We start from the raw sequence: 13,181 nt of genomic DNA on the forward strand, positions 1-13,181 counted from the left end.
TTTAAAAGAAGAAAAAAAAAAAGATGATCCAGCCCAATCTGCATCTTTGAGAAGAAGGACAGGGGCCTGGGAAGGTGGCTCTGGCCCGGCACCAAGCCGCGGCCACCAGACCTCGCCCTGCAGCCACTGCACGGGAGCTGCACCTGCTCCTCGCCAGGCCTGTAGAATCTGTGTCTGCTGCTGGTCCCCGGGTGTCCCTCCCCGGACCAAGCCTGTGGCCTGAAGCTCTGGGCAGAGCAGCAAGTAGGTCACCCTCCTCCTTGCTCCAACGTGACCAGGGTCGGTGTCCTGGCTCTGCCTTTTGAGTGTCATTCAACCTCTGTGCCCGCGAATCTCTGAGGGCTCCCCGATGAGTGTGTAAAGGGCCGCCAGAGTTCCCCATGATGCTAGTTCCCCGCGATAACAGCCTCCGTCAGCTGCAAGCTCAGAAAACAGCAGTTAACTGTTCACCCGTGGCCTGGACGCTGGAGGCCAGCCCTCTGCCCAAGGCTGTGTGCTGCCTGTGTGTAGAATTGGCAGCTGAGGGGGGTCGCGTCCCAGACAGAATCTGCCCAGCCAGCTGCCCAGGCCATGACTCGACTAACCAGCCTCGTTCCTGGCGGGGCAGGGAGTGAACACCGGTTGGGGGGCAGGTTATCAGGAGGCAGGGCTTTTTGTAAACAGCTCTGCTGAGATCTAATTTGCACACCATACATTCACTCACTTGCACAAGTGTACAAGCAATTTTTTTTTTTTTTTGACCATGCCTTCAACATATGGAAGTTCCCGGGTCAGCGATCAAACCCTCACCACAGCAGTAACCAGAGCCACAGCAGTGACAAGGGCAGATCCTTAACCTGCTGGGAGCTTCAGGATGGCTTCTAGTGTGTTCACAGAGCTGTGCAACCATCACCACAGTCAATTTTATTTTACTTTAATTTTTTGTCTTTTTAGAGCTGCACCTGCGGCATATGGAATTTTCCAGGCTAGGGGTCCAATCGGAGCTGCAGCTGCCAGCCTACGCCACAGCAATGCCAGATTCAAGCCAAGTCTGCGAACTGCACCACAGCTCAGGGCAACAGCGGATCCTTAACCCACTGAGCAAGGCCGGGGATCGAACCTGCATCCCCATGGTCACTCGTCAGATTTGTTTCCGCTGCGCCACAACGGGAACTCCACCACAGTCAATTTTAGACCACTGTCAACAACACGAAAAGAAACACTCTGCCCTTTAGCCAACACCCTGCAATCCCACCCCAACCAAAAATCTACTTTGCTTTTCTAAGGACTTGCCTCTCTGGCCATTTCGTGTGAATGGAATCAGGTCACATTCACATGAACGGCATCGGGTCTCTGGCCTTCCCTTCCTCCCCCGACTCCCAGCCCTCCACCACTCCCTCTGTCTGTCTGGCACCTGCCAGACAGAAAAACCTCTTCTCTCCTTGGGGGTGGGGCGGGGTGCCACCTGTCATTGGGATTCTTTGGTGGTTTGGGGAGGGCGTCTGGGGAGACACCCTCCCTGGTTCCTGCCGCGCAGACACTCAGGAAAGTGCTGCCGGTGAGGAAGTGCCTCCTCCTACGGCGTCCAGGCGGCACCTGTCACACCTGGACCAGGGGCGGGGAGGCTTCCTGGAGAAAGTGGCCGTGACCCTGTGGAGGAGGAGGGGATCCGGGCAGCAGGCCAGGCAGGAAGCCCCTGGGGGAGGAGGAGACAGAAGTGCCAGAGGGGCCACCGGACCCTCAGGGCCAGAATGGAGGTCCAGGGGACACCACAGCCACAGCAACTCGGGATCCAAGCCACATCTGCAGCCTCTTCTGCAGCTCACGGCAACGCGGGATCCACAATCCACAGAGCAAGGCCACAGGTGGGACCCATGTCCTCATGGATCCTAGTGGCGTTTGTAACACGCGGAGCCCCAAGGGGAACCCCCGGCTCGCTCCCTTGAGAGGTGGCGACCTCGCCCAGCCTCCCCAGCCCACCAGGCCGCACCTGCCAGGGGGCTGGCTTCACTCTGGGCGCTTTGCCACCATGTCCCAACGTAGGGGCCAAAGACAAGAAACAAGCAACTTACCAGGCTGAACAGAAGAACCCTGGGAACCTCGTTTTACAAATGGCAAAGCAGGTGGTCTTTGTATCCCAAGACATGGAACCTCTTTGCTGACAGAATCATGCCATCTGTGGGTGGCCGGAAAACCCAGGGAGTCGACTTACGTGGGAGAAATCCAAATCCCAAAGTATTTAAAAACAAAGTTCTGGGCTTCCTGTTACGGTTCAGCGGGTTAAGAACCCGACTAGTATCCAGAGGAAGTGGGTTCTGTCCCTGGCCTTGCTCAGTGGCTGTTGTGGCTGCGGTGTAGACCAGCAGCTGCAGCTCCGATTTGACCCCTAGCCTGGGAGCGTCCATACACCACAGGTGGGGCCCTAAAAAGGAAAAAGAAAAAGGAAAGGAAAGGGGGGAAGGTTGGTGGGAGGAGGAGGGTAAATTAGAAATTTGAGATTAGCGGACACACACTCTCACATATGAACGAGATTAACAACACAGGGAAATCTATTTGAGAGCTTGTAAAAACCGCTACTGGAAAAGAATCTGAAAATATACCTATAACTGAGTCACTTTGCTGTACACATGAAACAAACACGCTTTGTAAATCGACTACACGTCACTAAAACAAAAAACAAATTAAAAATTAATTAAAAATGAACAGTTTTATACTTTTCGAAGCATCAAGAATGGCTAGAAAGATATTATAAAAGTAGGGTTGCCGGATAAAACCCAGGGAGCCCAGTTAAATGTGAGCTTCATCTAAATAACAGCTTTTTAGAATAAGAAGTCATGTGATAAAGTAGGAGTATAATTTATATATATTCATTATTCATCCATTTTTGTAAGTCCCATGCCGTATTTGGTGTATGTTTATGTGAAAAATGACAAATCATTTTTACTAAAAATTCCAGATAAAATGTTAGGAAAATTGACAGCTGTAGGAGTTCCCACTGTGACTCAGCAAGTTAAGAACCTGACATAGTCTCCAGGAGGATGTGGGTTCACTCCCTGGCTTCACTCTGTGGGTTAAGGATCCGGTGTTGCCATGAGCTGTGGTGTAGGTTGCAGATGAAGCTCAGACCCAGTATTGCTGTGGCTGTGGTGTAGGCTGGATGATTTGACTCAACCCCTAGCCTGGAACTTCCAAATGCTGCAAGTGCCACTATAAAAAGAAAAAAGTTATTAATGAAAAATTAATAAACTGTGGGAGTTCCTGTCGTGGCGCAGCAGAAACGAATCTGGCTAGAATCCACGAGGATGCGGGTTTGAACCCTGGTCTCGCTCAGTGGGTTAAGGATTTGGTGTTGCCGTGAGCTGTGGTGTGGTGTAGCTCACAGATGCACCTTGGATCCAGAGCTGCTGTGGTTGCGGTGTAGGCCAGCAGCTTCAGCTCCGATTTGACCTCTAGCCTGGGAACTTCCATATGCCACCAGTGCGGCCCTAGAAAAGCAAAAAATAATAACAATGATAATAATAATAAATTGTATTCGGGATAAATTTTTAGTGTAAGTATGTCTCATGTAATATTTGGGATATACTGACACTAAAAAAATATCGTGGGCAATAGCTTTGCCTCTCTGGGCAAATGTGTGGGTGCAAGCTGCCTCCCAGCACTGGTACCCACACTCCCATCCCCATTTAGTCAGGCCCTGCCTCATCCTTGGGAGTGGTGCTGGCGCTGGCCTGGCTTTAATCAACAAGACCGGGCAGTCGGTGGCTGCAAGGCTGCGACTCTGGCTCCAGGAAGCTTCCCTCCGAGGGGCCGTGGGAAGGCAGGGAGCCCTTTCCTTGGCTTGGGTGGGAGGCCTCCAGGAAGGTCAAGGCCAGCCCGGGGAGGCTGTGTGCAGGTAGGTTGAGGTGACAGGTCCCTGTGGCAGGTCCCAACAGTCCGTCACAGACTTTGATAAATGGAAGAAAAATGTGCCCCATCAGCAGAGCTGCTCCTGTGACTTGGCTTCCTCGGGGACTGTGGGGTTATCTGTGTTAACCTCTTCCCTCCTGGCGGTTCATCTTTAGAGGGAGGGGTCCAGGCCCCCAGCAGCATCAACAGGCCACCCTGCATCCCTGGGAAGACAGTACCCTCTGTCCGTGTGTTTATCCAGACGCCAGGTGGGAACCATGATATTCACCCAACAGAAGGGGACTCCGTGTGAGCTTGGCGGTCCCGCGGGGCCCTTGGTACCCAGGGCTGGTGAGGATAAGAGGAGTGTGAGAACCAACTTTCCACGTCAGCTAGGCTGGGCCACGGGGCCCAGACATTTGGTCAAACATTATTCTGGATGTTACTGCGAGGGTATGTTTGGATGAGAGTCACATTTAAATGGGTGGACTTGGATTGCTCTGCATAACGTGGGTGGGCCTCGTCCAATCAGTTGAAGTTTTGAGCGCCCCAAAGGCTGTCTTGCCCTGAAGAAGAGAGCTGCTGGGTGGAGGAACTTCACACGGGCCCACCCGCAGGACTGGGATCTGTGAGCCTCTGCAACCACATGAGCCACTTCCTCGCAGTAAATCTCTTCGTTTATGTATCTCCGCATCCTTTTATCTGTTTCTCTAGACAGACCTGAAGAGCACAGGGTGCATCAAACGCAGCTCCCAGGCGGGGCCAGGGTTGGGAGAAGCCTCCTAGAGGGGCCGGATAACCCGGCAGAGGCCACGGGGCTCCCCCCGGCCTCTCTGCATGTGCCAGCCCCACCCCTCCATCTCCGACCAGCCCCTGCCAGCAATCGCCAGGAAACTCGGCCCGGCCCCTGCACCCACACAGCGCCCCACGGCACCCGGACCTCCTCTGACTTCTTGGCAGTGTCTTTGTTTTGCCCGTTTAGAATTACTTTCCCGTTGTGGCTCAGTGGTTAACGAATCCGACTAGGAACCATGAGGTTGCAGGTTCGATCCCTGGCCTCGCTCAGGCGGTTAGGGATCTGGCGTTACCATGAGCTGTGGTGTAGGTTGCAGACGCGGCTTGGATCCTGCGTTGCTGTGGCTGTGGTGTAGGCCGGTGGCTACAGCTCCGATTGGACCCCTAGCCTGGGAACCCCCATATGCCGCGGGAAGTGGCCCAAGAAATGGCAAAAGAAGACCAAATAAATTAATTAATTAAATAACTAAATAAAATAAAATAAAATTACTCCCAAAGAAGCCGTGATTTGAGGGGCTCATGGCCTGAGCTGCCCCTTCCCAGTAAGACGCGTCCTGTGAGTCAAGACCCGAATCACACAGGGGTCCCGGGGTGGAGATTTGCCTGGGGCGGGAAACCTGCCGGCCGGGATGGAGATGACAGCGATCAGGGTGTGGGGGACACCCGGGCAGCCTCCCTGCCCGAAGCCCATCTCTCTAGCCCACGAAGCCTGGTTCCAAGAGCTCGTCCTGCCTGTTGGGAAGCGCTGGGGACAGGCCAGCTTGCTCACTCCTCATTCCCACCCTGGGGCCACAGGAAGGGACAGTGTTCTGAGCCACTGCCCAGCTGACTCCAAGAAAGGGCCAGAGGCGTGCCCTGGGGGCTTAGCAGTTAAGGATTCAGCGTTGTCACTGCTGTGGCTCGGGTCACTGCTCTGTGGCGCGGGTTTGATCCCTGGCCTGGGAACGTCCGTATGCCGTGGGTGTGGCCAAATGAAAAAAAAAAAAAAAGAAGGGGCTGGTGTTTACTCTGAGGGCAACACAGGCTGTTCCCCAGGCCTCCATAACCCCGTTTCCAGCCAGCATCCAGGTGACTCCCAGGGTCCTGGCCCATGACAACCCCCAGCTCACCTCCCCACCAGCACGGGCTTTCCGGTTCCCACTGACCTCCCAGGACGGTCACCTGGACGCCACATGAGGGCTGACTCCCCAGGCTGGGCACCTCTGGGCCTCCTCCCTTCCTCTGTCTTCCAGCTGGCTCCCTCTACCCACCACCGTCCTCCAGAGGGTGAGGAGAGGGACAGGCTTTGTGATCAGGGGACAGGAGTGGCCCAGGCTGCTTGGGCGGATGTGGCCTGTGTCCATGGCGGAGGAAGTGAGGGGATGGGAGATGAGTGTCCGACCACACAGCGTCATCACCTGCAAAAGCAACGGGGCAAATCGTAAAACGAGACAGAAACCAGCAGGACACAGGGGAGCACCGGCACGCCCGCCTCCTTAGCGGGACTAGAAGAGGCTCCCCGACTGCCGGAACCCGAAGTGACGTGAGCCCAGGGCCACGGGCTCCTGCTCCTCTTCCAGTGGTGCTGGCTTCTGTCGAGGGGCCATTTTTTTCTTTTTTTCCTCGAGGTGGACGCACACAGCAGGGACTGTGGAGATGCTGCGCGGCTCATCCTCAGCCAGTGATGGACATTTCGGCTCTCTCTCCCTTAGCTCGTGTGAGGACACTGCTCTGAGGACTAGGGTACGCGGCTTCCCGGAGCTCCCGTTTGCAGTTCTTTGGGTATAAACCACCGACAGTTCTTCATGGTTGATGCAACTTTGGATGCTCGGTTTTCAGGCATCACAGCCCGCCCTGGGCACACAGAGCAGTGGACCAGGCCGGGGACCAAGGCCTCCAGCCCTGCGCCAGGCTCTGACTCTGCAGAGGATGCCGTGACGGAAAGAGCTCGTGGAAGGGGATGGAAGGTGTGTCCACTTGCCTCAGTAGGTTGGCCTCACCCACCAAGCCAGGCCGCAGGCGGTATGGTCACAGGTGGGGCCCCATGGCCTGCCACCGCCCAGCGGGGCCACGTGAAAGAACCAGGTCTGTCCACATGCCGGGGTGGCTAGAGGAAATCTGGCTAAGGCTTCAGAGAGAGATCAAGCTTTGTGCCTCCCACGGACAGAGGCAAAGCCCGAGTCTGGGTGGAGGGAGGGTGGGAGGGAGCAGGAGGAACAGGCTCATTAGCGAAGCCCCGCCCGGTTACTCAGTGCCAAGTCAACGCTGATAATTCCCACTCGGGGCTAAAGGAGAAGGAAAGTTCCCTGGCTATACCACCTTCCCAAGAAGCCACCGTGAGCCTCGGAGGGTTGGTTTGCGTGGAAAGGAAAATCTGTGTGGATTAATTACAAAGTCATTGGATTGGATCTAAATCCATGGAGCAAGAAAAACTAAAAACAGAACTGCCATATGATCCCGCAATCCCACTCCTGGGCACGCACCCGGAGGAAACTACAGTTTGAAGAGACACATGTACCCCAATGTTCCTAGCAGCGCTATTCACAACAGTCACGACATGGAGGCAAGAACCTAAATGTCCATCGACAGAGGACTGGATAAAGCAGATGTGGTACATACACGCAACGGAATACTACTCAGCCATAAAAAAGAATGAAATAACGCCGTTTGCAGCAATGAGATTATCGTACTAAGTGAACGAAGTCAGGCAGAGAAAGACAGTCTATGATAGCACTTATACAGATGAACATACAAAACAGCAACAGACTCAGACATAGAAAACAAACTTATGGTTAGCAAAGGGGACGGGTTTGGGGGGTGGGGGAGGGACTGGGGGTTTGGGACGGGCCTATGCACCCTGCTGTATATGGAAAGCCTGGCCAGTGGGGACCTGCTGTGTAGCACAGGGAAGTCTACGCACTATTCTGCGATCATTGCAACCTTGTAAGGCAACTACTTCAATAAAACTATTAAACAATGAGAAAAATTAAGTGAATGGAGGAAAAATCAACAGAGCAAGTCTTCCTGGTGGATCACCGGCGGAAGGTCACGGGCAGGCGTCTTGCATTCTCCCTCGCGAGATCCGGGAGGCTCTCATCGCCCAGCTCTGGCGCTGGCCCTTCGGAGATGCTGAAGGCCCTTGTGGACTGGACGTTGGAACTTGAAGCAGCTGCCCTAAAAAGTGCAAGCAGAGCCCGTGGACGCCTGCAATTTGCAATTCCTCCAAGAGGTGGGTCTCTGCCGTGACAGCCCAACTTTTGCTCATGCCCGAGCCCAGCGGGGCCCTCTCATGAGCAAACCGACAAGTGTGGGCAACGTTTTTAGACTCTTCTGTGTTAGTTTGTGTGTTTTTAAAATAAAATCAGTGTAAAAAGTAAAACAACAACAACAACAAATATACACAGTGTAAAAGTGAGAATCTCAAAGGAAACAGAATAGAGCCGACCCCAGGCTACCAGCTGCCCATCCCCCAGACGCAGCTCCCACATGGTGGGGCAGCCATGTTCAAGTCTCCCCCACCCCAGTCATAGTTTGTGGACGTTCCCAGGCCAGGGATCGAGCCCACGTCACGGCAGTGACAACATCAGGTCCTTGACCCACTGAGCCACCAGGGAACTCCCCATGTACAAATCCTGAAGCTCTCTCTTAAGTAGTCACCCATCACCGGCTCCCCTTGCTGCTTGTCTGCTTCTTCTGTGTGATGAAAGCGTTCATTTCTGCCTGCAGAAGGTGGAGATTTGGCTCTTTCCTGACAACCCCACCCAGGCCCACAGCCACCCAGGGTAGCTTTGACACCAGCCGCAGTGAAATCAGAATTCCCTCTTCATACCGCCCCATGACCGGGTCAGTATGACTGGACGTGTCCCTCCCCGGTGTGGACCGGACAGGGACACTTTCCTGCTACCCCGCTTGCAACGTTGCATAAAATGTGAGAAGCCTTTTAAACGACTCGCCTCGCTTCACGCCAGGAAGAGAGGGAACATCTCCAGGGGGCAGAAGACAAGAGGCCAAAAGAGCCCAGCCTGCTGAGCCGGCGGCTTCAGACGGTGGAGGGGGGGGCACGGGGTCAAACATCCTGGGCCCCAAAGTGAGCCCCGGGGCCAGTGTGAGGCAGCTGTTAAAAGTGAGACCTTTGAACTCCCCCCCAAAAGGAATAGAACCATCTACCAGCCAGGGAGGAGCCCCCAGACATGCGTATCTCAGCCTTGCTTTAACCACGGTGGTTGACAAAACAAAAGAAAAGCGAGAGGACCCATACAGAAGGGCTTGTGCCCGTCAGGTGTCAGATTCCAGAGTGCGCACTCTGCGTGCGGTCCAGGCCCCGCAGAGCCTGAAGGGAGCGTGAAAATCATTACCGCCCGGCCCTGCAGCTGAGAATCTTGCAAACACAGAATCTCTCAGGAGAGACACGGCCTCAGCGCAGGCACACATGAGAGCCCTTTCCATCGGTGGAGGAGGGCACTTCGTTGGGTAACCCCTTCACCATCGTGGCCACAGCAGTGCCCCGGAGGCTCTGGGAGGCTCGTCCCTCCCGCAGCCTGCAGAGGTGGTTCCCTGAGCAAGAGAACTGTCCCCACCAGCCTTTCTGGTGGCTTCGTCCGCTTCAGTCGGGCTCAACCTGAGGTCCAGCTTGGCTCAGGAATGCTGCCCGTCCCCACTCTCCGAGGCGGGGGTCCGGCTCTGCGCCTCCCCGTCCAGGCGCAGCTCAGTGACTGGGGGTGCCTTTCCTCCTCCCTCCTTGGGGGCTTCGCGGAGCCTGGGAGCAGGGCTTCCTGCACCTGTGCTGCATCTTATCGAGAAGCCCCAAGATTCTTCGGACACACCTGCTGTGGCTTCAAAGCCAGTGGGCAATGTCTCCAACAGCCAGGCTGACGGTGGTCCTTCTGGGACCCCTCCCACCCTTCTCCCAGGGTCCCCTGGGTCAGGGAGCCTCTGTCCGATTCCTGAGACGACGCCCAGACCCACATTCTTCGTACAACTTGGGTCCCGGGTGTTCCAGCTGTTCTGAGGGCCTCTGTGCGGCACTCCCTGCAGCTGTCACTCTCCAGCCTCTAGTCCCCCTGTTCCATCAGGAGCGTTCTGACTTTTCTTTAGGAAACTACTTGCCCCACATTCAGGTGTGAGAGCACCCCGCCTGACCCAGCCTGTCGACCAGAACCTTCTCCTCCCCTGGCTACCACAACTGGCCACAGGCAAGGGCACAGCCAGGCAGAGGGCTGCCTGTGATGTCCATTCTGAGATGCCATGAATTTCAAAATGCACCATCATCTAAAGCATCTCCGAATGCTGCCAGCTTCGACTGTAGGATGTCCTCTCTCCCAGCGCTGTGAAAGTGTGGGGACGGGAAACGCGGCTACGTTTCTATGAATGATGTTTAATTTGAGGTTTGGGGAAAGGGGAGCCATCGCAGGAGAGAAGCTCTCTTTCTAGTGGGATCCTCAAGCTGAGCTTATTTAAGCTTGGACTTTTTTCTTTTCTTTTCTTTTTTTTTTTTTTTTTTGCAAGCAGCTTGTCTGCCCACTCATGAAACCAACACTGGGGAAGGTGACACTGTGAATGCCTGGATCCAGCCATTCCTGACACTGGAATCACGAAGCAGCACATTTCCTTGGCCAGTGGGGCCCAAAGCAGTGACTAGCATCACCGTGTGGAACACTGCTCACCCAGTGCCTCTCGTCACTCAACAGTCACCATCGGAGCCACCGTCCCCGACCACAGACACACAGGGTAATTATAAAGAAAGGGAGGAGGTGAGAGAGGAGGATGGAGGGAGGGAGGGGAGGTGCGAGGGAGGGGAGAGGGGGCAGAGGGGAGGGGAGGATGGGAGGAAAACTTGCCCAGGGTTCAGAGCCAAAGTTTTTGAGAACCTGGGCACCCCCGGTGTAAGCTTAGGTGCAAGGACTCTGCCGAATGCCAGCTTCTGCAAACCCCCGCTTCCTTTCTCCCACTGTCAACAGGAGGCCTTAATCACGCCCAGGCTTCTGAAATAAGCAGCTAGAGCTGGACACCGTGAAATTTCTCCAGCAAAGGCTCAGCCTCAACGACCTGGAAGAAGGCTGATCAGCGGCGGGGAGCAGTCAGGTGGTAAACTGTTTCCCGAGGGAGCCCTCAGGGACCCAGGCATGGGTGCTGGAGGCCGTCACGGGGGGACACCAGGAGCTGCATGGCCGCCAGAAGGAATCTGCCCCATGTCCTATGATCCGTAGGACACGGAGTCCTGAAGCCATGGACACACCTTCCAGGGTCAGGTGTCCGACCTCTCTGCTCTCGGAGATGGACAGGCAGCTGAGCCCAGGGGACCACATCTCTGAGGCCGGGGTTGAGACCTCTGCTATTTGCCGGTTGGTCCCCGCCCTTGATGTGCTGGCAAGAGCAGGGGAATATGAGGAGCTGCATCAGCCCTGGTTCCAACCTCGCCCCAGGCTGGAGGAAGGACTACGGTGAGCGGGGTCAACTCTGGATGTGGACGCTGGTGCAGGAGGGCGCTGCCGTGGACCCCACCTGGCTCTGCTAAGAACCGCTTCTCTCACAGAACCTACCATCTCATTAAAGCTGCTGAAGACAGGCCGGCCACCTCTCTGATGTTCTCCAGGGCTCGTCCCTATGGGGGCCAGCTGAGGGTGTCAAGGGACCTTCAGCCCCAGGGCAACAGCGGAGCATCTGAAGGCTTCAGATTCCTCCCAGGAATAAAAAGGCATTTTTCCCCGCTAAAGCAGAAAGTCTAAAAGCTCACGCAGTCCTCAAACCAGAAGATGCTCCTAAATGAAAAAGCATGAAAGAGGGATCAGAGAAAAAAGGGGGAAAGGCCTCCATTTTCTGGGATTCAAAGAAGGAAAATGTAATGTTGCTAAACGACCTCGAGGCAGGGAGGGCGTGATGGACACACACACTGGGAGGGAAGTAAACTTCGGCCAAATGGCAGAGGCTTAGGAAGTAAAAGTCGCGAGGTCTTGATTCTTGGCACAAGAGAATTTTAAAAAGAACCCTCGTTTGACGGGCCAGGGAGGTCCGCGGGCGCACGGCTGGGCACAGGCCGAAAGGCGCTGCTGGCTCAGGCTGCGCGGAAGGACAGAGACGGAGGGGGCCGCCAGCACAGCAGAGATGCTACACACCTGGGGAGGGAGCCAATAGCACGTGTGGAGGACGATGGGCACCAAGCTTCTCATTGTCAGAGGAAGCAGATGCAGGATAAACCAGAATAAGCCCTGGGGTGCTGGACTCTAATTGAAGGCTCCGACGTGAAACCGTGGTTCTCAATAAGACACAGAGCTATGTGTGTGTAAATACACGTAAGTTACACATACATGGTTTTCCCAGATCTGTCTTCTTGAGGCCATGACACTCCAGGGACAATGAGCACATCTAATGCCCAGATCTTGGTTTTTAAGGATCACTTTTCACTAAAGGAAACTGGTTTCCTTGGAGCAATGGCTGTTTCTTTTCTTTTTTGGCCACCCCCCAGCATATGGAGTTCCCGGGCTAGGGATCAGATCTGAACCACAGCTGCAACCTACACCGCAGCTGCAGCAGTGCCACATCCTTAACCCACTGTGCCGGGCCAGGGATCGAACCCGTATCCCAGTGCTCCAGAGAGGCCACCAATCCCATTGTACCACAGTGGGAGCTCCAAGAAAGGGCTGTTTTTGAGGCTAGGGAGAAGGAAGTCCAAGATGAGCCTAGACCATCTCGATGTGTTAAAACTCAAGAAGTGCTCAAAGAACAATTGGGGATGTGTCAAAGGGATACTTGGTGTGAAGAGGCCAATCAGGGATGAGCTGAACAGCAGAATAAATAATGGAGTGGAATCCACTGATCAAACAGGAATCTGCAATCCCATCATGATATAAATGAAAAATTAAAGGTAGCTCTACCGCATACACAATATCACATCTGTGGTACCTCTGCCAAAAACGCTTAACCTAAATTAAACATAGAAGAGAACAAAGATTAACCTAGACTGTGGACAGCCGACAGGATGACTGGCTGCACTTCCCCTAAAGGAAAAGTCATAAAGGACAAGACTGAGGAACGAGGACCGAAGCCTGAGGCATCTCAACTCACAAGCACAGCAGGGTCCCGGGCGGGAAGAGAACGGAGTCCTGGTGCTATGACTGGGGGTGACTTTTCCATGAAGGACATTTTGGGGACAATGAGTAAATCCATAAAAAGGATTGTGTAGAGCGATGACAGCATTTTATCAACATTAATTTCCTGATTTTAACGAATACACTGTGGCTACACAGGAGAGAGTCCTTGTTTTTTAGAAAATACACACTGAACTCTTTAGGGGTCATAGGGCATAGTCTGCAACCTACTCGGACAGATGGATGGACAGATGGACAGGTGGATGGAGTGATTAATGAATAGGAGGCAGATAAATGATAAGTGGGGGATGGATGGATGAAGAGACGTCTAGGGAATGGGTACGGTAAGGTGGGGGGACGGACGGATGGACGGACAGCTGGACGAATGGATGGATGGCAGATACATGGATGATGGCTGGATGGGTGAATGGATGGACAGAGGGATGGACGAATGGATGG

The sequence above is a fragment of the Sus scrofa genome, chromosome 13 (assembly GCF_000003025.6).
Source record: "Sus scrofa isolate TJ Tabasco breed Duroc chromosome 13, Sscrofa11.1, whole genome shotgun sequence".
Taxonomy (NCBI): domain Eukaryota; kingdom Metazoa; phylum Chordata; class Mammalia; order Artiodactyla; family Suidae; genus Sus; species Sus scrofa.